Here is a 26,879-nt window from a genome sequence, read left to right as displayed (position 1 = left end):
GTGAGTTTTGTTTAATAACTCACCAAAATATTAACTAGTGTCGACTGTTAAGATAGGCTGGACGTTCATTTTTACTTCTTTTTTTTCAATTTTTCTTTCCAAGCCTTAATTATTTTTTTCTTTTTTTTTTCAACGGAAAAAATAGCAAACGTGATACTTTATAAATATCCGTGAAGTCTGTTTATTTGCGCCCCCCCCCCCCCCCCCCCCCCCCCCCCCCCCCCCCCCCCCCCCCTCTTCTGCGCAAAATCAAAAATGTAAGTGGCCTTATACCTAGCAGTGAGAGGTAGATAGACAACTACAGCGCCTATTAGTGGTGTGTGTCTCAAACACTTATCTGTGTATACATACACTTTCCGTTGATAACAAGATGTTTATAAACAAAACAATAATCGTAAATATCAACACTTTTTGACAGTGTGTTACACAAATGCACAATACACATCTTTCTATAAATAGAACCCTCAACAGGTGCCGAAAGGGCAGGGCGTTCTGCCTTCTGGAAGCGTTGCGATTAAGGTGCATTAGGATTGCGTTCGCCACAGACTCGCCAAAAAACAACTTAATCTCGCACGCGCTCATGTGAGATTTTAAGATTACTCTCAAACGGAGCTAAAATTGAATATGTATTTTTTTCTGTGTGTTATTTTCAAATTAGTTAAATCCATGGAATACATAACCGAGTTTGGCAGTTTGATGTAGACTTGTACATGTCCCGTTGCCTTTACATTAAATACTTACTTTGGATCGCCGAAATTTTAACGTGTTGTCAAATTTAAACAGATAAGTACCATTATGAATTAGTACACCCATATTTTTTAGCTTTAGAAATAATAATGTCATGCCATTCGCGTAATCATAATTTAACGCAAAATTCCACGCGCGAAAATGTGATTACCACGAAAATTTGTAATTGTACAATACTGTATGCTTAGACGACAAAAATGTACTGTCAGGATTGGAAATTTACCCAGAAATGAAAACACTATATAAATTCGTCATTAGGATTTCTATATACAATTTAAACATGATAATTTCAAATTTTTGAACTTTATGTTTTTTTTCTTATTTTAATATACGAAAAACGAGGCAAAGAAATGAGAGACGAAAAATAGTAACGAGGTTATTTGTAAAATACATTTGTTGGATAAATCCGCCTTTTTTATACACTGACACGAATACATTTTACTATTCCAGTCTGGCCCTGTATGTGCTAGTTCGTGATGGAAGTCGATTGACGTAGGGGTCGCTATGTCGCCCGCGTGAAGGTCATGACCCCGACACTGGGAAGGTGACCTCGGTAAAGTGATAGTATACATCCCCTTGTAGTCACCACAGTAGTCTAGTAGTTACGGGTCGTGGTATAAATTATCACCAACCCGATACGGGTACTTAAGCTGATTATCTCACACCTGATACGGGTACTTAGCTTGTTATACTGCCTCCCGTGTACGTACATACGGTGTGGGACACCGAACACTCACACAACCCCTGTTTACGTTTGGCTGTGCTTTAGTTAATCTAATTTGTGAACTGGCTATAGATGGCTTTATTGCTGCAATATATCAGTACACACATATATATAGAATATCAAATTATAATTTATTTCATCATTTCATGACCATGTTTAATTTTTTTCATTAGCGTTTTATTATAATTTCATTTGGATTTATCACATGTATTAGAAATGAATTATCTAATCGTTTAATTATTATGTTATTCACTCAAACTCTGGTTTAGGAATCATTTTATGACCTGATATCATTTTGACCTTGTATATACGTATATGACTGTGTATGTTCGTTGTCTACAGCGTCCTACGACCGTCAATAATCGTCATAGCATCAGATTCTGTCTTGGTGTTTGGTTAGTCTTGCATTACCACATTTTCTGGAAGTGACATCTAACATTTTCAGCTACATGTAGCTGATTATCGGTTCTAATATAATCGCATACCATAATGGTCGCCGCTTTTTATACCACGCTACTGTAAACAATTAAATCCTGTCAGAATTATCGTGATTACTGTAACCAATTAAATCCTGTCAGAATTATCGTGATAACTGTAACCAATTAAATCCTGCCAGAATTATCGTGATTACTGTAACCATTTAAATCCTGTCAGAATTATCGTGATTACTGTAACCATTTAAATCCTGTCACAGTTATCGTGATTACTGTAACCAATTAAATCCTGTCAGAATTATCGTGATAACTATAACCAATTAAATCCTGTCAGAATTATCGTGATTACTGTAACCATTTAAATCCTGTCATCATTATCGTGATTACTGTAACCATTTAAATCTTCATCACCGTGATTACTGTAACCATTTAAATCCTGTCAGAATTATCGTGATAACTATAACCAATTAAATCCTGTCATCATTATCGTGATTACTGTAACCATTTAAATCCTGTCAGAATTATCGTGATAACTGTAACCATTTAAATCCTGTCAGAATTATCGTGATTACTGTAACCAATTAAATCCTGTCAGAATTATCGTGATTACTGTAACCATTTAAATCCTGTCATCATTATCGTGATTACTGTACCCATTTAAATCCTGTCAGAATTATCGTGATTACTATAAACATTTAAATCCTGTCAGAATTATCGTGATAACTGTAACCATTTAAATCCTGTCAGAATTATCGTGATTACTGTAACCATTTAAATCCTGTCAGAGTTATCGTGATAACTCTAACCATTTAAATCCTGTCTGAATTAACGTGATTACTGTAACCATTTAAATCATGTCAGAATTATCGTGATTACTGTAACCAATTAAATCCTATCATAATTATCGTGATTACTATAACAATTTAAATCCTGTCAGCATTATCGTGATTACTGTAACCAATTAAATCCTGTCAGAATTATCATGATAAATGTAACCATTTAAATCCTGTCTGAATTAACGTGATTACTGTAACCATTTAAATCATGTCAGAATTATCGTGATTACTGTAACCAATTAAATCCTGTCAGAATTATCGTGATAACAGTAACCAATTAAATCCTGTCACAGTTATCGTGATTACTATAACCAATTAAATCCTGTCAGAATTATCGTGATAACAGTAACCATTTAAATCCTGTCAGAATTATCGTGATAACTGTAACCATTTGAATCATGTCAGAATTATCGTGATTACTGTAACCAATTAAATCCTGTCAGAATTATCGTGATAACAGTAACCAATTAAATCCTGTCAGAATTATCGTGATTACTATAACCAATTAAATCCTGTCAGAATTATCGTGATTACTGTAACCATTTAAATCCTGTCAGAATTTTCGTGATTTCTGTAACCATTTAAATCCTGTCAGAATTATCGTGATTACTGTAACCAATTAAATCCTGTCAGCATTATCGTGAATACTGTAACCATTTAAATCCTGTCAGCATTATCGTGATAATTCTAACCATTTAAATCCTGTCAGAATTATCGTGATTACTGTAACCATTTAAATCCTCTCGGTTGGTGTTATTCAAACTGTTCATTTACAATACAAGTTGTGTTGCTCACTGTGATCATATATAAATATTTATTACCATAGTCCTTTAAAGTAATAATTCGACCCGATCATCTTGTCTAATCACTGCCATCTATAGTTTATTAGTGTGTTTGCCTCTATCAAGACAAAATGGCTGTTTCAGCATTCAGCTACTTGAGATATCAGATAGTCCAAATTATTTTTACCTCATAAAATTCACGTGTAATTACATATTTGTAAGTCTATTGCTCAAGTATTATCTGTCGAGCTCTCCTCCGGGATAGAAATACTGTTATTTTTGGGAGATAAAGTGTGTCCTGTGTTCCGTGAAACTAACACAACGCGAAGTACATGTAAAGATGGTTTGCTTAGATACACATGTAAAAGGAAAGCTGGATATTGTAGGAAATCAGTAAGATACGCCAGTGTTATTAATACTGATTTATTTCCTACTAACATAACTTTAACTAGGCAAGGATATAATTTGTTTCGAATAAAAAGTAAAAGTAAGGTTTTTTTCTAAGGTCCAGTTACGCGAGAAAGTGCTTCTTATCAGCGATGCATTAATCATGACTATACCGTTACGTAAACGTTTAAGATACCGTTGTGATCCACGTTAACGCAATGTTTTACAATACCGTTATGATTCACGTTACCCCAATGTTTTACAATACCGCAGTGATTCACGTTACCTCAATGTTTTACAATACCGTTATGATTCACGTTACCCCAATGTTTTACAATACTGTTATGATTCACGTTACTCCAATGTTTTACAATACCGCAGTGATTCACGTTACCTCAATGTTTTACAATACTGTTATGATTCACGTTACCGCCATGTTTTACAATACCGCAGTGATTCACGTTACCCCAATGTTTTACAATACCGTTATGATTCACGTTACCCCAATGTTTTACAATACCGTTATGATTCACGCTAACCCAATGTTTTACAATACCGTTATGATTCACGTTACCCCAATGTTTTACAATACCGTAGTGATTCACGTTACCCCAATATTTTACAATACCGTAGTGATTCACGTTACCTCAATGTTTTACAATACCGTAGTGATTCACGTTACCTCAATGTTTTACAATACCGTTATGATTCACGTTACCCCAATGTTTTACAATACCGTTATGATTCACGTTACCGCCATGTTTTACAATACCGTAGTGATTCACGTTACCCCAATGTTTTACAATACCGTTATGATTCACGTTACCCCAATGTTTTACAATACCGTAATGATTCACGTTACCCCAATGTTTTACAATACCGTTATGATTCACGTTACCCCAATGTTTTACAATACCGTTATGATTCACGTTACCGCCATGTTTTACAATACCGTAGTGATTCACGTTACCCCAATGTTTTACAATACCGTTATGATTCACGTTACCCCAATGTTTTACAATACCGTAGTGATTCACGTTACCCCAATGTTTTACAATACCGTAGTGATTCACGTTACCCCAATGTTTTACAATACCGTAGTGATTCACGTTACCTCAATGTTTTACAATACCGTAGTGATTCACGTTACCTCAATGTTTTACAATACCGTTATGATTCACGTTACCCAAATATTTTACAATACTGTAGTGATTCACGTTACCCCAATGTTTTACAATACCGTAGTGATTCACGTTATTCCAATGTTTTACAATACCGTTATGATTCACGTTACCCCAATGTTTTACAATACCGTAGTGATTCACGTTACCCCAATGTTTTACAATACCGTAATGATTCACGTTACCCCAATGTTTTACAATACTGTTATGATTCACGTTACCCCAATGTTTTACAATACCGTTATGATTCACGTTACCCCAATGTTTTACAATACCGTAATGATTCACGTTACCCCAATGTTTTACAATACCGTAATGATTCACGTTACCCCAATGTTTTACAATACCGTAGTGATTCACGTTACCGCCATGTTTTACAATACCGTAGTGATTCACGTTGCCGCCATGTTTTACAATACCGTTATGATTCACGTTACCGAAGTGATTTACAATACCGTAGTGATTCACGTTACTCCAATGTTTTACAATACCGTTATGATTCACGTTACAGAAGTAATTTACAATACCGTAGTGATTCACGTTACCGAAGTGATTTACAATACCGTAGTGATTCACGTTACCGAAGTGATTTACAATACCGTAGTGATTCACGTTACCGAAGTGATTTACATTGCTGAAGTATATCATAGTATCGTATTGATTAACATTACTGTTTTGTTTCACGTTACCGTTGCGTTTCACAGTACCGTGATGTTTCACGAATATAAGCTGTTTATATCTTAACTTCTGCTACCAAAGCATCATGTTACTGAAGTGTTTCACGTCACTTCAATGTGTCACGTTACTAAAGTGTTTCACGTGACTCCAATGTGTCACGTTACTGAAGTGTTTCACGTCACTTCAATGTGTCACGTTACTGAAGTGTTTTACGTCACTTCAATATGTCACGTTACTGAAGTGCTTCACGTGACTGAAGCGTTTCACGTCACTTCAATGTGTCACGTTACTAAAGTGTTTCACGTCACTTCAATGTGTCACGTTACTAAAGTCTTTCACGTCACTTCAATGTGTCACGTGACTGAAGTGTTTCACGTCACTTCAATGTGTCACGTTACTGAAGTGTTTCACGTCACTTCAACGTGTCACGCTACCGAGGAGTAGCTCCAAAGAAACGCTCGTGTCCAAATCATATATTCCAAAATCTAAAATGACACACATCGTCATGCTCAGCGTCCAATTTAAGCATGCATGGTATAGCTTTATATAGGAAATTATAGTAGATCACACTTTATAGATAGAGACTAGCTTTGATGCCCGGACTAATCTGACTAGAACAAGAGTCCCATGGGCCTTAACGGTCACCTGAATTCCGAAATACATACTGATAGTCGATGTCTTTGCTTTTAAATTAAGAATGAACACATTTAACCATTGTCATCATGCAAGTGGGTCAAGGTCATTGATTGGACAAACTTTGAGTCAGTTACCAAAGCATGTCACTGACCAAATAGCATGACGCTGAGCATCTTCTTTATTGAAAAGCTGTTTAAAGGTTAACACATTAAACATCTGGCCTTGAAAGTACTGTACATCAAGGTAATTAATTTGAACATCTGTGTTAGCCCTACATCGAGCCTGTGTCTCTTGTTCTACTTCAGGAGAATTAGAAAACGGAAACCGTTTACGACGGACGAATGACGCCGGAAAAAAAGGCGATCGCCTCGAGAGTTCGTGTCATGTGACCCAATAAAAGTTTATAATGAAATGATAGAAACCATATTAAAGCCCAGTAGAAGATTAAAGATTTATAGCTTGTATGCATACGTGATCTTTAGTCACTCACAAGAAAAGACAATGATTTTGTCTTGATTAATCGGGAAGTTTGTTTAGTTTGCTGGGTTTATCGTTTCGTAAACAGCCAGTTGTATTTTGAGGCGAAGTCCCCTTGTAGTAGTTGGTGATTACCTCACTGAAAAACGTACGGGAGGCCCGTCACATGCCATCAGAGCAGCACAGCGTCAATTGCCCAATGACACAATGACGATAGCATAGTCCGGCCCGTTTCTCAACTTTCCGAGAAACACAAAACCGACAAGGATAAGCTGCGTCGAACCGTGGCCGGCTTTCTAATCGACGGACCTATCTGGCTGGTGTTTAGGATTCTGTTGTTACTAGTCCTGTCTTAACGTTATACTATCTGTCTGGTGTTATAGTTTGTTTCTGATTTTGTTGTTACTAGTCCTGTCTTAACGTTATACTATCTGTTTGATGTTATAGTTTGTTTCTGATTCTGTTGTTACTAGTCTTGTTTATACGTTATACTATCTTTCTGGTGTTATAGTTTGTTTCTGATTTTGCTGTTACTAGTCCTGTCTTAACGTTATACTATCTGTTTGATGTTATAGTTTGTTTCTGATTCTGTTGTTACTAGTCCTGTCTTAACGTTATACTATCTGTTTGATGTTATAGTTTGTTTCTGATTCTGTTGTTACTAGTCTTGTTTATACGTTATACTATCTTTCTGGTGTTATAGTTTGTTTCTGATTTTGCTGTTACTAGTCCTGTCTTAACGTTATACTATCTGTTTGATGTTATAGTTTGTTTCTGATTCTGTTGTTACTAGTCTTGTTTATACGTTATACTATCTGTCTGGTGTTATAGTTTGTTTCTGATTCTGATGTTGATGTTATAGTTTGTTTCTGATTCTGTTGTTACCAGTCCTGTTTATACGTTATACTATCTGTTTGATGTTATAGTTTGTTTCTGATTCTGTTGTTACTAGTCCTGTTTATACGTTATACTATCTGTTTGATGTTATAGTTTGTTTCTGATTCTGTTGTTACTAGTCCTGTTTATACGTTATACTATCTGTCTGGTGTTATGGTTTGTTTCTGATTTTGTTGTTACTAGTCCTGTCTTAACGTTATACTATCTGTTTGATGTTATAGTTTGTTTCTGATTCTGTTGTTACTAGTCCTGTTTATACGTTATACTATCTGTCTGGTGTTATAGTTTGTTTCTGATTCTGTTGTTACTAGTCCTGTTTATACGTTATACTATGTGTATGATGTTATAGTTTGTTTCTGATTCTGTTGTTACTTGTCCTGTTTATACGTTATACTATCTGTCTGGTGTTATAGTTTGTTTCTGATTCTGTTGTTAATTGTCCTGTTTATACGTTATTCTATCTGTACATTCACCTCGACCACTTGTCGTAATTGTGTATATCTGTATCTCCGAGTAGAGAACTAACGAGGGGTCGGCCGGTATACTCGGAACATAAAACAGTACGGACCACCATCTAATGGGCACATCCTCACGAGACCAGCACGTGGCCCTCCAGATTAAAAGACAGGTAAGGGATTATTGTAGCGATAAGACGTTTAACAGCCATCTGAACAACTAACCATTCCACCAAAATAACACCAATATGTTTTAATCAACTTCGAAAACTCAGGATGCGCAAACCTCAACTCAACTATACTCAAGGTCATTCCAATGTCACTTCACTTTGATATCCACTCAAGGCCATTCCAGTGTCACTTCACTTTGATATCTACTCAAGGTCATTCCAATGTCACTTCACTTTGATATCTACTCAAGATCATTCCAATGTCACTTCACTTTGATATCTACTCAAGGTCATTCCAATGTCACTTCACTTTGATATATACTCAAGGTCATTCCAATGTCACTTCACTTTGATATCTACTCAAGGTCATTCCAATGTCACTTCACTTTGATATCTACTCAAGATCATTCCAATGTCACTTCACTTTGATATCTACTCAAGGTCATTCCAATGTCACTCCACCTTTATCTCTATTCAAGGTCATTCCAATGTCACTTCACTTTGATATCTACTCAAGGTCATTCCAATGTCACTCCACCTTTATCTCTATTCAAGGTCATTCCAATGTCACTTCACCTTGATGTCTACTCAAGGTTATTCCAATGTCACTCCACCTTTATCTCTATTCAAGGTCATTCCAATGTCACTTCACCTTGATATCTACTCAAGGTTATTCCAATGTCACTTCACCTTGATATCTACTCAAGGTCATTCCAATGTCACTTCACCTTGATCTCTACTCAAGGTCATTCCAATGTCACTCCACCTTTATCTCTATTCAAGGTCATTCCAATGTCACTTCACTTTGATATCTACTCAAGGTCATTCCAATGTCACTCCACCTTGATCTCTACTCAAGGTCATTCCAATGTCACTTCACCTTTATCTCTATTTACGGACATTCGTATACCTCTCCGCCTTAATCTCTGTACAAACAGAAACATGTTCTACGTTGTCGTGTGATAGGCGGGATGATTTCATCCATGACATTGGATGTTTGATTGCTATAAAGCGACTTCCCTGCTCCTCAAAAGTTTTGTGTAACTAGTTACCACTTAACAATATGATGAGAATGAGAAGAATGGTTTTATTGTTATTGATTAGCGGGGTTCTTTGTAGAGCATGTTGGATTTCTATGTGGTGACATTCCTGCTCCCTCAACGTCCGGTGTTTATAATATACATGTCTTACATACCATGATAACACGGACAGACATCATAATGCCTAAATCAAGACGAAGTCAATTTCCATGTCCGATCGCGGACCCCAGCCGCCTAAGTGTGACACTACTAAATCCCTCGCCATCACGATCTCAAGCCCACATTTAGAATGACTTATTTCCGCTGTAGGACCGCATTTCTAGGAAACAAGTACTAGTATACCATTTTGTGACACTCCCCTTCAGATACCTATAGACAGTGACAATGATGTAGGAGCCAAACAATTTTAGAATCGCACGTTTTTAACGTTTTGTGATATCTTCCTGCAGACGTAAAACATAAAGAAAACAATATAACAGAGATCGTAATTAATACGGAAAAAAAGTTTGTTGATAAAGAATGATTAAACGACCAAAGTAGTTAAAGTGGTTAAATATTTATCTAGTCGGCGTTATGGCTGAGTCCAGGAACACAGTTTGTAACCGCTATATACATACACGGTATATACAACTGCACGAGATATTCGACATATTAAGAACCTAGTTCGTGATGTAAAATATAACACCATTTAAAAGTTCAGTTACGAATTTAATTTACTATGCAGAAAAAGAACAACAACAGCTGACACAAGTGTAATCGTTGAATAGTTTACTGGCCTTTAACCTTGTTTTCACAGTTTACTGGCCTTTAGCCTTATTTTCACAGTTAACTGGCCTTTAGCCTTGTTTTCATAGTTTACTGGCCTTTAGCCTTGTTTTCATAGTTTACTGGCCTTTAGCCTTGTTTTCACAGTTTACTGGCCTTTAGCCTTGTTTTCATAGTTTACTGGCCTTTAGCCTTGTTTTCATAGTTTACTGGCCTTTAGCCTTGTTTTCATAGTTTACTGGCCTTTAGTCCTGTTTTCACAGTTTACTGGCCTTTAGTCCTGTTTTCATAGTTAACTGGCCTTTAGCCTTGTTTTCATAGTTTACTGGCCTTAAGTCTTGTTTTCACAGTTTACTGGCCTTTAGTCTTGTTTTCATAGTTAACTGGCCTTTAGCCTTGTTTTCATAGTTTACTGGCCTTTAGTTTTGTTTTCATAGTTTACTGGCCGTTAGCCTTGTTTTCACACTTTACTGGCCTTTAGCCTTGTTTTCATAGTTTACTGGCCTTTAGTCTTGTTTTCATAGTTAACTGGCCTTTAGCCTTGTTTTCATAGTTTACTGGCCTTTAGTCTTGTTTTCATAGTTAACTGGCCTTTAGCCTTGTTTTCATAGTTAACTGGCCTTTAGCCTTGTTTTCATAGTTTACTGGCCTTTAGTTTTGTTTTCATAGTTTACTGGCCTTTAGTCTTGTTTTCACACTTTACTGGCCTTTAGCCTTGTTTTCACAGTTTACTGGCCTTTAGCCTTGTTTTCATAGTTTACTGGCCTTTAGTTTTGTTTTCATAGTTTACTGGCCTTTAGTCATGTTTTCACACTTTACTGGCCTTTAGCCTTGTTTTCATAGTTTACTGGCCTTTAGCCTTGTTTTCATAGTTTACTGGCCTTTAGTTTTGTTTTCACAGTTTACTGGCCTTTAGTCATGTTTTCACACTTTACTGGCCTTTAGCCTTGTTTTCATAGTTTACTGGCCTTTAGTCTTGTTTTCACAGTTTACTGGCCTTTAGCCTTGTTTTCACAGTTTACTGGCCTTTAGCCTTGTTTTCACAGTTTACTGGCCTTTAGTCTTGTTTTCACAGTTTACTGGCCTTTAGCCTTGTTTTCATAGTTAACTGGCCTTTAGCCTTGTTTTCACAGTTTACTGGCCTTTAGCCTTGTTTTCACAGTTTACTGGCCTTTAGCCTTGTTTTCACAGTTCACTGGCCTTTAGCCTTGTTTTCACAGTTTAATGGCCCGTAGCCTTGTTTTCACAGTTTACTGGCCTTTAGCCTTGTTTTCACAGTTTACTGGCCTTTAGTCTTGTTTTCACAGTTTACTGGCCTTTAGCCTTGTTTTCACAGTTTACTGGCCTTTAGTCTTGTTTTCATAGTTAACTGGCCTTTAGCCTTGTTTTCAAACTTTACTGGCCTTTAGCCTTGTTTTCACACTTTACTGGCCTTTAGCCTTGTTTTCACACTTTACTGGCCTTTAGTCTTGTTTTCACAGTTTACTGGCCTTTAGCCTTGTTTTCACACTTTACTGGCCTTTAGCCTTGTTTTCATAGTTTACTGGCCTTTAGCCTTGCTATCACACTTTACTGGCCTTTAGCCTTGTTTTCACACTTTACTGGCCTTTAGCCTTGTTTTCACAGTTTACTGGCCTTTAGCCTTTTTTTCACATTTTACTGGCCTTTAGCCTTGTTTTCACAGTTTAATGGCCCGTAGCCTTGTTTTCACACTTTACTGGCCTTTAGCCTTGTTTTCATAGTTTACTGGCCTTTAGCCTTGTTTTCACAGTTTACTGGCCTTTAGCCTTGTTTTCACAGTTTACTGGCCTTTAGCCTTGTTTTCATAGTTTACTGGCCTTTAGCCTTGTTTTCACACTTTACTGGCCTTTAGCCTTGTTTTCACAGTTTAATGGCCCGTAGCCTTGTTTTCACACTTTACTGGCCTTTAGCCTTGTTTTCATAGTTTACTGGCCTTTAGCCTTGTTTTCACAGTTTAATGGCCTTTAGCCTTGTTTTCATAGCTTACTGGCCTTTAGCCTTGTTTTCATAGTTTACTGGCCTTTAGTCTTGTTTTCACACTTTACTGGCAGTTAGTCTTGTTTTCACAGTCGTGTTAACAGCTGATTTTCCAGGCGGTAGAGCTCGGACATATAGGGAGAGTACATTGTACTGTACCGTAGTAGTAATGGATCACGGTTGGAGGAGCAAACAGATTTTATCATCCAATATCACCACCATTCAATTTTATGTGTCGTGTATTGTAATAAATTGCTAGATTTAATCTATCTGAACCATTTTCAAAATAAATCTTTTTTTCTCGTTCTTATGTTCTAAATCAACCTTTTTTCCCAAAATTATATAAAAAATAGTTCAAGTATAGGATTTTGTAGCTGGAGTACAAATGGCTAAAATACATTTCAAATCTAAAAGGAAGGAACTGTATGTCACAGTGTAAATATACGAGCAACACACAGGAACAAAATATACCACAACGTCAGCACACAGGGCAAAATATACCACAGCGTCAACACACAGGGACAAAATATACCACAGCGTCAACACACAGGGCAAAATATACCACAGCGTCAACACACAGGGACAAAATATACCACAGCGTCAACACACAGGGACAAACTATACCACAGCGTCAACATACAGGGACAAAATATACAACCACGCCAACAAAAACACAAAATATACCACAGCGTCAACGCACAGGGACAAAATATACCACAGCGTCAACACACAGGGAAAATATGTACCACAGCGTCAACACGCAGGAATAAAATATACCACAGCATCAACACACAGGAACAAAAAATACAACAGCGTCCACACACAGGGACAAAAAATACAACAGCGTCAACACAAACACAAAATATACCACAGCGTTAACACACAGGCACAAAATATACCACAGCGTCAACAAACTGGGACAAAATTTACCACAGCGTCAACACACAGGGGAAAAGTATACCACAGCGTCAACACACAGGGTTAAAATATACCACAGCGTCAACACACAGGGGGAAAGTATACCACAGCGTCAACACACAGGGTTAAAATATACCACAGCGTCAACACACAGGGTTAAAATATACCACAGCGTCAACACACATGACCAAAATATACCACAGCGCTAACACACAGGGACAAAATATACCACAGCGCTAACACACAGGGACAAAATATACCATATCATCAACACACGGGGACAAAATATACCACAGCGTTACCACACAGAGACAAAATATACCACAACGTCAACACACAGGGACAGAATATACCACAACGTCAAGGGAATAACCGTTGGCAGGCAGTAGTGTTATAGGTATGAGTAACCAGTGTGGATGAGAGGGAGCAGGTTATTACCCAAGCCTGATTAACGTAATGTTTGTATGAGAGGAGGCTATGGAGAAGGAAGGCTCTAAAACACATCAAACCCAGACACATACAAATAGGACGACACAGTCACCGCGTACCTCTCTGTATACGCCTGTGGAATAACGATTCGTTATGTCTCGTCGTTCTGTTTGTCGTAATGGGTAAAACGTAATTCGCTAAATTGTATCGAGGGTTACATTAATGCGGTGTACTAGATACCTGTCTCTATCCGGGTACCAGAGTCACGAGACAATCGTACGTATTGTAAGCACCCGACAATAACCCATGTAACTACAAACGTTTGTGCTGCGATGTGCGGTCAAAAGTTTGTGTTGCGATGTGCGGTCAAACGTTTGTGCTTCGGTGTATCTTCAAAAGTTTGTGTTGCGATGTGCGGTCGAAAGTTTGTGCTGCGGTGTACCTTCAAAAGTTTGTGCTGTGATGTGCTGTGAAAAGTTTGTGTTGCTATGTATGTTCAAAGTTTTAAAATGTGTTGTGGCGATATTGATTCTCTGTGAATTCTGTATGTAGCACGGAGGGAATCCTGTATGTAATACAGAGCGAACCCTGTATGTAATACAAAGGGAATCCTGTATGTAATACAGAGGGAATCTTGTATGTAATACAGAGGGAATCCTGTATGTAATACAGAGGGAATCCTGTATGTAATACTGAGGGAATCATGTATGTAATACAGAGGGAATATCGTATGTAATACAGAGGGAATATTGTATATAATACAGAGGGAATCATGTATGTAATACAGAGCGAACCCTGTATGTAATACAGAGGGAATCCCGTATGTAATACAGAGGGAATCCGGTATGTAATACAGAGGGAATCCTGTATGTAATACAGAGGGAATATCGTATGTAATACAGGGGGAATCCTGTATGTAATACAGAGGGAATCCTGTATGTAATACAGAGGGAATCATGTATGTAATACAGAGGGAATATTGTATGTAATACAGAGGGAATCATGTATGTAATACAGATGGAATCCTGTATGTAATACAGAGGGAATCATGTATGTAATACAGAGGGAATATTGTATGTAATACAGAGGGAATCATGTATGTAAAACAGAGGGAATCCTGTATGTAATACCGAGGGAATCCTGTATGTAATACAGAGGGAATATTGTATGTAATACAGAGGGAATATTGGATGTAATACAAAGGAAATCCTGTATGTAATACAGAGGGAATCATGTATGTAATACAGAGGGAATCATGTATGTAATACAGAGGGAATCTTGTATGTAATACAGGGGGAATCCTGTATGTAATACAGAGGGAATCTTGTATGTAATACAAAGGGTATCCTGTATGTAATACAGAGGGAATCCTGTATGTAATACAGAGGGAATCATGTATGTAATACAGAGGGAATCTTGTATGTAATACAGAGGGAATCCTGTATGTAATACAAAGGAAATATCGTATGTAATACAGAGGGAATCTTGTATGTAATACAGATAGAATCCTGTATGTAATACAGAGGGAATCCTGTATGTAATACAAAGGGAATCATGTATGTAAAACAGGGGGAATCCTGTATGTAATACAGAGGGAATCCTGTATGTATTTGGTTTTTAGTCGGTGTATCCAGCTCGCTATTCAGTAATTTTATCCGGATTTAAAAATTGACGACTTTTCGGATTGATCGGGTAGAATATCGTCTCTTAATTTCTATATTTATGTTAACAAAAAGAACCAACTGCATTTTGACTTTGAGTAGTGGTCTAACATTTAATTATCGACTTATTTATACTCAAGGAGTACTGACCGGGCCTCATTCTTTAAGAATGTTTAGACTGGTTTCCAAACTATAGTTTGACTTTGAAATATCTCAAAATGATAGAATCTGTTCCGCAGATGACCCAACAAAGTCAAAGCTAATAAGTCTGACGTTGAGCGGAGTCGGTATACCTGAACCTAGAAACAAGATAAACAGATGCTGTCGTTAAAATCTCATAACCCCGTACATCAGCGAATATAATCAGCTATCTATCTTAAACAATATATAACCGCTCTCGTAAACTGTCAGAAACACGCCGAGGGAACAGCGATACTTGAGAGGTAAGTTTTCCCTCCCACCCCGTGGGTACGTCCCAGTAGACGGGAGGGGGTCGTTAACGGAGGGGGTCGTTAACGGAGGGGCAGCCAACTTTCTGTCACGTTTTTGTACCTAATCTGTCATAACTGTGGCGCTCCGTCCTAAAACTCTGGAAACACTTTCTTCTCCCATTGACATTAACAAGAGATTAAATCAAAATCTGACGTCATCAATATCTGTTTGTTATTTTTATTAGGTATACAAGTTTGGCTATAAATGGTTTGCGGCAGGTGACGGCGTTTTTTGCATTTTTACAATGCTTTCAATAGTCATTATAGCATCGAGTAATCGAATCGTTAGTGTTTTGGGGCTGTTTTGGCTAACGAACAAGTTGTCATTAATATTTGTAACAGGGCACGTATTGATTTGTCCAATTGTTAATCTTTTTATTTTAATAATTTTAATATGTATGTGTGCTATGATGTTTTATGTATTATTAAAAAAATATTCGAATTTTGTCTTTCATCGTTCTGTAATTATTATTTTATGTATAATTTACTTTTTTATTTAATAAAGCGCTGCGATAAACATCTTTACAGCGAACCAAATAACCTTATTCCAGAATTTTGTTTGGTGGTCGGTTCTTGAACCTGATTGGTCGGTGTTAAACTGCTAACTACAACGTTTTTACTGCACGTGGGTACGAATGTTGACGTCACACACCCCCGCACGAGACGACACAAGTACTTCACTGTCTGATTTCTCATCATTACTGGGCCTTACTGAGTCCGTCATATTAACAAGTGTGTAGTATCACGTGACTCGGAATATATCACGTTATTGTCATCAGTGGATCCTGAATCCTGATTATTTCACAATGGCATTCATACATTTATGAAAACACATATAACAATAGTTAGAATAGAAAACTAACACTAGGAGAGGGGGGGGGGGGGGGGGGAGAGAGAGAGAGAGAGAGAGAGAGAGAGAGAGAGAGAGAGAGAGAGAGAGAGAGAGAGAGAGAGAGAGAGAGAGAGATCTGGATGCTGTTCGAGCGACAAATGAATATAACCGATGAGGCATCGAATTTTGTATGAATAGAGAGGAGATGTCAGAAAGAAGTCGAAACGTGAAGGCGTCGCAAAGAAGTCGAAACGTGAAGACGTCGCAAAGAAATAAAAACGTAAAATCCATACAGAGCTACATTGAACGAATATAAAATTGTAATATCCCGAACTCCCAAACATAAACGGAGTCTCAATAAAGACACTCGAGTTCTCTTTAACACCGATCTCCCTTCAGGACCACGTGCCGTAACATGCTTCGCAGGATAGGGATTTCTGAAAGCTCTGAGAAAATGGTCCGACAGGTGGTCCATTGTTTCTGCCTCCGATCCTACAGAACGGTTAACAAACAACAGATTGATGGAGGCACTAAGGGGATAGCTGGCTAATATATCACCCGGACAGAAAACCAGCGTGCACCGGGCCAAGCACCGGTGTTAAAACATGCATGCGTACTGAAGTCAACCCTAAACTGGCGGGGGTATGTATACTCCACAGAGAGAAAGAACCCAACTCTGGTCTAGCTGTGTCTATTGTGCAAAGTCAGCACCGAGGAGGAACGGGTCGGAGTGACCACGTTTAACACAGAAATGTTAGTTTTAAAAACGTTAATCATACAACTAGCGACAAAATAAGGAACAATTTCTCTGAATAAAATCATTGTTAGTATAAACCATCATCATTGTAATATGATAATTGTCAAAAAGTGCGCAGTGTAGTGTACGTCACTGGATTTGCGTGACAAATCACAATTTAAACATTTATTTAGGAATGTTTAAAAAAAAAAATCAATGACTAACGATTATTTTGTTGTAAATGGGTTTATTGACAGGAAAAGGTCACTGAAAAGTCAGGAACGACTTCACATCAACTTTTACATGAAATCATTGATCTCAGACTTCGTTGGATATACAATGTATATATGTCGTGTATCTGTGATTTCGTTGGATATACAATGTATATGTCAAACAGTAACACACATGTACGTGTATCTGTGATTTCGTTGGATATACAATGTATATGTCATACAGTAACAAACACGTACGTGTATCTGTGATTATGTCATACAGTAACAAACATGTACGTGTATCTGTGATTATGTCATACAGTAACAAACATGTACGTGTATCTGTGATTATGTCATACAGTAACACACATGTACGTGTATCTGTGATTATGTCATACAGTAACAAACATGTACGTGTATCTGTGATTATGTCATACAGTAACAAACATGTACGTGTATCTGTGATTATGTCATACAGTAACACACATGTACGTGTATCTGTGATTTCGTTGGATATACAATGTATATGTCATACAGTAACACACATGTACGTGTATCTGTGCCCTGTGTTTCATTTGTGTATTTTGGTTACCTCGTCTGGAATTTGTTTTCTTATAAACGTTTATTGAAATATACTTTATATCACATTTTATACTTAATGATACGGAAAGGAATATGCGTCTCCAGTGGCAGATTTCTTGATCAGACATCTGGGTTGTCTATTACTGTAATAGAGTTTATATCTTCCGACAAGTTTGTGGACCAGGTGTAATTCTAACCCACGAAGTTTAACAACAAACACTGTTAACTGTATTCTGTATGACGTGTTAGCGCGAACACTTGTGTTCCGACCACCCTTCAACACTCGTGCTCGCAATTCAACTTTCAATGGGTTGGGAGTTCTGTGTTGAGGAAGAGAAAATCCTAACTCGGAGTATTTCGAGCATTGTCCGTTATAAGTAGACAAACTAACCGAGATGTCCCGAACATAGAGTCCTTGACCTTCAAGTGCCGACAGGGGGCGCGACCAGCCTCTTGTTGAAGGTAACTGTACGGTCGACTAAGTGCCTTAATATGCGAGGAAATCGTCAGATTACAAATTTAACGCCCAGGATACTTGAATATGTCTCATCTAGGTTATAGTGATGGCCTGACAAACAGCCACTGTGTGTATGGGCACTATCACAGCTCTATCATACACACCACTGGGTAGAACTCGCTTCTAAATCCGTATATTTGTTTATTATTCAAGTCTGTATCTCCGAAATCCCATGTATCATGGTTTTATGAATCCATCTTCTGTATCTGTGGAATGATCAGTTTTTAGGTAACGCGTTCGAGGCTGGTGAAAATGTTTTTAACAATACCGATGCGCTGTACGTCGGCGCCTTTCTAAAAATGCATGTCTTTCAATTTGTTTTTATACCTGTGTTAAATTTGAAATACAACATTTGAGTTTTCTGCAGGTTTTCCAAACTGAGTAGGTTACTAGACATTAACTGTGACAGAGTTTATTCCGATTAATACACATTACAAGAACTGTGTCGCGGAACAAAGATCATTTGTCTCGTTAAAACTGAGGTATTGATGATTTTACTAAGTTTTTTGCCAGCGATAACTGTGAAATTAAGTCGATAGAAAAACCCCACAAAAAAGAGAGGAAAAAGAAAAACCCGAGCTTCTTAGAATGCATCGTCTATTTATAACTCAAGTGAACCTTCATGCTTCACATTACATATTTTTCATAAAAAAAAGAATCATGAAAAAATAGTTCTGTAACTGAACCTAGGTTTACATCAAGTACGCTGACATAAGTACTTAATATTATCTAACTGTATGGCCTGTCCTTGTCACGAGATTTACTGTGACGTAACGATTACAGGCCAAGTTACACAGTCCGAAAGACAGACGGGAAGGAATTTCAGAAACTTGTAAAATTAGCAAATCCAGACAGTTTTAACAAACGAGCACGTGATCTACTTATAGGTGACATGGATGTAGCGCTGTCATAGACCTGTACGTGACCCTCCCTACTGCATCACTGTCCACTGAGCCTCGCAGGCCCGGGCCAATACAGGTATGTACACTGCCCCCTCTCATCAATCTTTAACAACAGATGTCGAATATGCAGGAAACACCCAGACAACTCCAATCCCAGTAAAAGTATGTATGACCCAACATTATCGCTTACTACATCTTTTATACTCTCAGTTAATATCTTTGGCCAGGTCCGAGGGCTCCGGCTCTCTCTAAATTGCGTTCGATACTCTTCAAGAGTCGATAAGCTTTTTTAACGTCGCATTTAACATAACATAAGCACTATTGTTTGGCTCACAAGCAAACAAACAAACACAAAACAAACAAACAAAACCAACAGAAAATAACAACAAAAACAAAAAAACAAAAAAACAAACAAACAAAACAACAAAACACAAACAAAAACAAACCAAAAACAACAAAAAACAATCAAAACAAACAAAAAACGCAAAAAAAAACAAACAAAAAAACAAAAAACAAAAGCAAAAACACATATTCAACATTTACCACAGTACATTCTTACAGTACTTCAGTGTACAGTACAATCACACTGTATACGGTAAAAATAGAATTAAAGAAATTGTTTAATGAGAAACACTTGCATGCCACACAGGTGTTACCGAAGATAATTAAGAGACTAGAATGCACGTATGCTAATATAGCGAAGTGTGAAAATTAACAGGTTATACACTAATACGGAGTTATCATATAGAGCCATCAAGTCAGAAATTAAAACCGAGAGCTAAAATAATGGAACTGTAAAAAGTAATGATCTTGATAAATATGTAGATGTACACGTCAGATTTTACTTATATCACAAGTTGATATTCCCGTCCGGTGTTATAATCATGGTACGTCAGATAGCATTTATAATGACAGTGTTGTTTGGGGGACGGTTATCACACGAAATATATATCTATACTGATACTATCTCACCCTCTCCCGGTACTGTCTACAGCGTAATACATTCTGATTTAAACCGTTACATGTAGTTTGTATCTAATGGAAGGGACTGATACTTGTCGGGTTACTTACAGACGAGGTTGATACTTGCCACGTTACTTACGGACGAGGTTGATACTTGCCACGTTACTTAGGGACGAGGTTGATACTTGTCACGTGACTTACGGACGAGATTGATACTTGCCACGTTACTTAGGGACGAGGTTGATAATTGTCACGTGACTTACGGACGAGGTTGATACTTGTCACGTTACTTAGGGACGAGGTTGATACTTGTCACGTTACTTAGGGACGAGGTTGATACTTGCCACGTTACTTAGGGACGAGGTTGATACTTGTCGGGTTACTTAGGGACGAGGTTGATACTTGTCGGGTTACTTACAGACGAGGTTGATACTTGTCACGTGACTTACGGACGAGGTTGATACTTGTCGGGTTACTTACGGACGAGGTTGATACTTGTCACGTTACTTACGGACGAGGTTGATACTTGTCACGTTACTTACGGACGAGGTTGATACTTGTCACGTTACTTACGGACGAGGTTGATACTTGTCACGTTACTTACGGACGAGGTTGATACTTGTCGGGTTACTTACAGACGAGGTTGATACTTGTCGGGTTACTTGCAGACGAGGTTGATACTTGTCACGTTACTTACGGACGAGGTTGATACTTGTCGGATTACTTACGGACGAGGTTGATACTTGTCACGTTACTTACGGACGAGGTTGATACTTGTCGGGTTACTTACAGACGAGGTTGATACTTGTCAGGTGACTTACGGACGAGGTTGATACTTGCCACGTTACTTAGGGACGAGGTTGATATTTGTCGGGTTACTTACAGACGAGGTTGATACTTGTCACGTGACTTACGGACGAGGTTGATACTTGCCACGTTACTTAGGGACGAGGTTGATACTTGTCACGTTACTTAGGGACGAGGTTGATACTTGTCGGGTTACTTACAGACGAGGTTGATACTTGTCACGTGACTTACGGACGAGGTTGATACTTGCCACGTTACTTAGGGACGAGGTTGATACTTGTCGGGTTACTTAGGGACGAGGTTGATACTTGTCAGGTTACTTACAGACGAGGTTGATACTTGCCACGTTACTTAGGGACGAGGTTGATACTTGTCGCGTTACTTACGGACGAGGTTGATACTTGTCACGTTACTTAGGGACGAGGTTGATACTTGTCACGTGACTTACGGACGAGGTTGATACTTGTCACGTTACTTACGGACGAGGTTGATACTTGTCACGTTACTTAGGGACGAGGTTGATACTTGTCACGTTACTTACGGACGAGGTTGATACTTGTCGGGTTACTTAGGGACGAGGTTGATACTTGTCACGTTACTTACGGACGAGGCTGATACTTGTCACGTGACTTACGGACGAGGTTGATACTTGTCACGTGACTTACGGACGAGGTTGATACTTGCAATTGTCGGGTTACTTACGGACGAGGTTGATACTTGCAATTGTCGGGTTACTTACGGACAAGGTTGATACTTGTCACGTGACTTACGGACGAGGTTGATACTTGTCACGTGACTTACGGACGAGGTTGATACTTGCAATTGTCGGGTTACTTACGGACGAGGTTGATACGTGTCACGTGACTTAGGGACGAGGTTGATACTTGTAACGTGACTTACGGACGAGGCTGATACTTGTCACGTGACTTACGGATGAGGTTGATACTTGTCACGTGACTTACGGACGAGGTTGATACTTGCAATTGTCGGGTTACTTACGGACGAGGTTGATACGTGTCACGTGACTTAAGGACGAGGTTGATACTTGTCACGTGACTTACGGACGAGGTTGATACTTGTCACGTTACTTACGGACGAGGTTGATACTTGTCGGGTTACTTACGGACGAGGTTGATACTTGTCACGTTACTTACGGACGAGGTTGATACGTGTCACGTGACTTATGTACGAGGTTGATACTTGTTGTTATGTTAAGACGCTGTTAGGACAGTGAACGGAAGCATTATACACGCTTATCTATCAAAATATAACTACAAGAATATGAACGGGTAAATATTCAAAACGATAGAAAATATTGTACATTAAGTGATTTCGTCATTGAAATGGTGTGAAAACACAGAATTAATGGTGGGAAATATTGTACATTGCGTGATACATACCCAACAACTACCATAGCGATACACGTGACGAACAGTTAGACACGTACCCCACACCTACCATAGCGATACACGGGACGGACAGTTAGACACGTACCCCACAACTACCATAGCGATACACGTGACGGACAGTTAGACACGTACCCCACACCTACCATAGCGATACACGTGACGAACAGTTAGACACGTACCCCACACCTACCATAGCGATACACGGGACGGACAGTTAGACACGTACCCCACACCTACCATAGCGATACACGTGACGGACAGTTAGACACGTACCCCACACCTACCATAGCGATACACGGGACGGACAGTTAGACACGTACCCCACACCTACCATAGCGATACACGTGACAGACAGTTAGACACGTATCCCACACCTACCATAGCGATACACGTGACAGACAGTTAGACACGTATCCCACACCTACCATAGCGATACACGTGACAGACAGTTAGACATATACCCCACACCTACCATAGCGATACACGGGACGGACAGTTAGACACGTACCCCACACCTACCATAGCGATATACGGGACGAACAGTTAGACACGTACTTCACACCTACCATAGCGATACACGTGACAGACAGTTAGACACGTACCCCACACCTACCATAGCGATACACGTGACAGACAGTTAGACACGTACCCCACACCTACCATAGCGATACACGGGACGAACAGTTAGACACGTACCCCACACCTACCATAGCGATACACGGGACGGACAGTTAGACACGTACCCCACACCTACCATAGCGATACACGTGACAGACAGTTAGACACGTACCCCACACCTACCATAGCGATACACGGGACGGACAGTTAGACACGTACCCCACACCTACCATAGCGATACACGGGACGAGCAGTTAGACACGTACCCCACACATACCATAGCGATACACGGGACAGACAGTTAGACACGTACCCCACACCTACCATAGCGATACACGTGACGGACAGTTAGACATATACCCCACACCTACCATAGCGATACACGGGACGGACAGTTAGACACGTACCCCACACCTACCATAGCGATACACGGGACGGACAGTTAGACACGTACCCCACACCTACCATAGCGATACACGTGACAGACAGTTAGACACGTACCCCACACCTACCATAGCGATACACGGGACGGACAGTTAGACACGTACCCCACACCTACCATAGCGATACACGGGACGAGCAGTTAGACACGTACCCCACACATACCATAGCGATACACGGGACAGACAGTTAGACACGTACCCCACACCTACCATAGCGATACACGTGACGGACAGTTAGACATATACCCCACACCTACCATAGCGATACACGGGACGAACAGTTAGACACGTACCCCACACCTACCATAGCGATACACGGGACGAGCAGTTAGACATATATCCCACACCTACCATAGCGATACACGTGACGAACAGTTAGACATATACCCCACACCTACCATAGCGATACACGTGACAGACAGTTAGACACGTACCCCACACCTACCATAGCGATACACGGGACGGACAGTTAGACACGTACCCCACACATACCATAGCGATACACGTGACGGACAGTTAGACATATACCCCACACCTACCATAGCGATACACGGGACGAACAGTTAGACACGTACCCCACACCTACCATAGCGATACACGGGACGAACAGTTAGACATATACCCCACACCTACCACAGCGATACACGTGACAGACAGTTAGACACGTACCCCATACCTACCATAGCGATACACGGGACGGACAGTTAGACACGTACCCCACACCTACCATAGCGATACACGTGACGGACAGTTAGACACGTACCCCACACCTACCATAGCGATACACGTGACAGACAGTTAGACACGTACCCCACACCTACCATAGCGATACACGGGACGGACAGTTAGACCCGTACCCCACGGTTTGCAAACAATTCAGATAAGAGTAACGTATTCCAACTTGATATAGTTAAAAATAGGCTAATGGTCGATGTATATACATGTAGTAAGGAAAACGGAAAGTTTGATGAATATTTAGGATATTTCCATTGAGTGTATAGCATTGAGCTTTACCTGAATTATGTGATGCTTTCTGATATCTTAGGTTCAGTATTCCCTTAAGTTTGATACGTTGATGAAACTGAGGTCTGGTTTTCTAATCTTCAGTTAAAGCGAAGTAGGTTTTTACCGGGGTGACATACCCTCTTAGTCCTCTAGGTTTCTGTGGGGTAACAGCGATGCGATGGCTAGTAAGACTGGCCATTCGGGTCAATATTTCTAGTTTTTACGAAATATACACAACCATGTAATCTCCAACAAGAGGAAATAAATAATGTCTGTCTGTCTGTCTCGTGTATGTCTGTCTGTCTGTCTGTCTGTCATGAGTATCTGTCTCGTACGAGTATATCGGTTTCAATGAATTGGCTTTAACGTCGAACCCAGAACCCCCGACTTACTATTGTAAAAGGAACAGGTCGATATGGATTGAGCATAGTGTTACATTTGCAGTTTCCCAGCTGACGGAGCATGCTACTTTGGCTCCTGAGGTAGAGCCGTGGTTTACTACGCCGTAGACCCAGGTTCCATTCCTGTCGGGAAGTCGTCAGAAATGTGTTTCCCTTGTTCTTTCAAAAGACGTCCCACGTCGGGCGTCAAATGTTACAGTGGAGGGAAAATGGAGCGACCACACCGGGACTCGAACCCGGGACATCCTAACTCTAGACGGACGCTCTAACCATTTACCTGGTTATCGGCGTTCAGCCCAGCCTAGTTCCGCTGAGACATTCTCCCAGCCATACCGGGGAGATACTGTTAATATATCACCAGAGTGACATATACACCCTACATTGTCAAACCATTGAGAGACAGACGTACTTCAATACCAATGAACGAAAAGCCTGATATTGTTAAGTACAGACACATAACAGGGCGGACAGCTATTATCGGCTGTAGTCTGTATCAAGGAAGCTGGTGGACGTACTAACAGACGTATGCTTAAAGGACGCCATGCCAGCGAACATCATTAAGGGTTTAAATTAGCATTATATCTTATATACAATTACACGTAAACTTGTCTAACTTTGCGGTTTGTCGATAAGAAAAATGTAAACCTGAAGTTCGTATGAAATGGGAAGATAAGATAACCATGAGAGGAAACGTCTTCGTAATCGGACGTAATGACAGACACCGGCCAAAAATACTGTACAGTAATAGAATATCTCGATATTTCTACAGAAAACAAGACGGTTTTGTCGACATTTATATTGAAGCTGAAGTGAACACGACATTTCACACTAAATTACACCCATTTAACACCGCGTTGGAACACAAAAAACAAGTCTGACAGGTCAGGACGCTGAAGGTGCATGTCGCCAGATTTTACACGTGATAATAAAGTAGTTAAAGTGTTTAATTCGTTTTTTGCATGCAATTCAATATATTGACAACCTGTCAAATCACCGAATTTAACATTTCATTCGTCAGCAATGTTACAATGGAATTGTTATCCCGGTCACGTATTGGGATGTAAATAATATTTACATATATATTATTAAATATAAATTAAAAAATTGACTTACCTTACAACTTTGTATGTTAACTATATCCTCAGAATTTTCTCCACACTAAATCCTGCTCATAATTCCATACACGCAAACAGACCGGAGCAAAATATCCCGTGAAAAAAGTGCCGAATTAAACAAAATTTAATGCATTATGAAATTTCACAAAATGATCCAAAATGTTAATTTCCAAATTATGAAATAATTGAAACTTGTCGAGAATCACACTACACATTCACTAGATGCTATAATCCAATGTGTCTGCGATGATACCCGACCGTGGGGTTGGTCTACACCCTGCCTTCGGTGTGTGTTCAGCGCTACACAGAGACCGTGTGCTAAGTTTAAAGTAAAACGGCTACTTATTACCGCACATTGGGTAAGGGAACCTACTCGGTCTCGCTCCAACACTACTCATTCTCCATTAACAAATGTAGTTCAGGACAACTCGGTCCACAGCCTAAAACTTTACGTCCTCGTAATAACATTACAATGCTGTCGCAAAACAAGATGGGAACTAGTTGCTACAAAAGACGTTTTGAATTTACCAAACTCTACATGGTACATTTAATTAACTTTGTCTCCATTGTATAATACCTGAATTGTTTATTTATTTAGTGCTGATCTTTGTTTGTGTCATTATAAAATACT

General features: G+C 39.2%; 1 protein-coding gene across 1 annotated transcript in view; it reads right to left on the bottom strand.

Annotated features, from left to right (window-relative positions):
* The window catches only part of LOC117317679 (collagen alpha-3(VI) chain-like), a 158,037-nt gene extending 131,497 nt beyond the window's left edge, over positions 1-26,540 (bottom strand). Inside the window, exon 1 of the mRNA XM_033872552.1 lies at positions 26,247-26,540. The gene's annotated coding sequence lies outside the window, so the exon portion shown is untranslated. The remainder of the gene's footprint in view (positions 1-26,246) is intronic.
* Between the last annotated feature and the right edge of the window lie 339 nt (positions 26,541-26,879).

The sequence above is a fragment of the Pecten maximus genome, chromosome 19, assembly GCF_902652985.1.
Source record: "Pecten maximus chromosome 19, xPecMax1.1, whole genome shotgun sequence".
NCBI classification, from domain to species: Eukaryota; Metazoa; Mollusca; class Bivalvia; order Pectinida; family Pectinidae; genus Pecten; species Pecten maximus.
Note: the sequence above shows the minus strand (reverse complement) of the source record. Positions and strands in the feature narration are given on the sequence as shown.